The sequence below is a fragment of the Schistocerca serialis genome, chromosome 9, assembly GCF_023864345.2.
Source record: "Schistocerca serialis cubense isolate TAMUIC-IGC-003099 chromosome 9, iqSchSeri2.2, whole genome shotgun sequence".
NCBI lineage: Eukaryota > Metazoa > Arthropoda > Insecta > Orthoptera > Acrididae > Schistocerca > Schistocerca serialis.
In genome coordinates, this window is record NC_064646.1 from 45,572,172 (window position 1) to 45,573,055 (window position 884).

The following is an 884-nucleotide window of genomic DNA, read 5'->3' on the forward strand; positions in this document are numbered from 1 at the left end:
CACACAGTCTTGCTTGTCTCTTAGCACTGACAACGCGCAAACACCGCTGTTCTCGGTGGTTAAGTGAAGGCCGTCAGCCACTAAGTTGTCCGTGGAGAGAGGTAATGCCAGAAATTTGGTCTTCTCGGTGGATCTCGGATATTAAATGCCGTAACTATTTCCGAAATGGCATGTCCCATGCGTGTATCTCCAATTACCGTTCCCCATTCAAAGTCTGCGGACATAATCACGTCGGCAACTTTTTCACGTGAATCACCTGAGGACAAATGACAACTCCAGCAATGGAGTGACCTCTTGTACCTTGTATACGCGGTACTACCAACATCTGTATATGTGCATATCCCTGTCCTATAGCTTTCGTCACCCCAGAACATGTTGCTGAATTCCTGTCTTTCCCTGATAATTTTTGTGCTTCCGTTTTTCATCAATTAGTTGAAATATTTCCTTTATATGAAGGTAGTATCTGTTCCCGAAAGAACAGATACCATTGATGACCGTGCAGCTTCTCTAGAATGAAATGATAATTAAATCGACACCATAGCTGCAAACAGGCGTTGCTATACATCACTGGGGACATGTTGAAAATGTGCGCCCCGACCGGGACTCGAACCCGGGATCCCCTGCTTACATGGCAGACGCTCTATCCATCTGAGCCACCGAGGGCACAGAGGACAGTGCGCCTGCAGGGACTTATCCCTTGCACGCTCCCCGTGAGACCCACATTAGCAACATGTCCACACCACCTAGTAGATGTGTGCCCGTCACACTTACTACTCGTGGCAGATTAATCTACCAAGTCCCATACGAGTTGGAGCATAGCGTGTGGATTCGCACAAGAAGGTCAATGACCGGGTAGCCATATTTCAACTATATATGAAGGTATT

The 884-nt window shown here is 47.2% G+C and overlaps 1 non-coding gene across 1 annotated transcript; it reads right to left on the minus strand.

The window, feature by feature from the left end:
• Positions 1-589: 589 nt before the first annotated feature.
• Trnat-ugu (transfer RNA threonine (anticodon UGU)) lies at positions 590-664 on the minus strand. The gene has a single exon. It is a non-coding gene; the product is annotated as a tRNA-Thr (tRNA).
• Between the last annotated feature and the right edge of the window lie 220 nt (positions 665-884).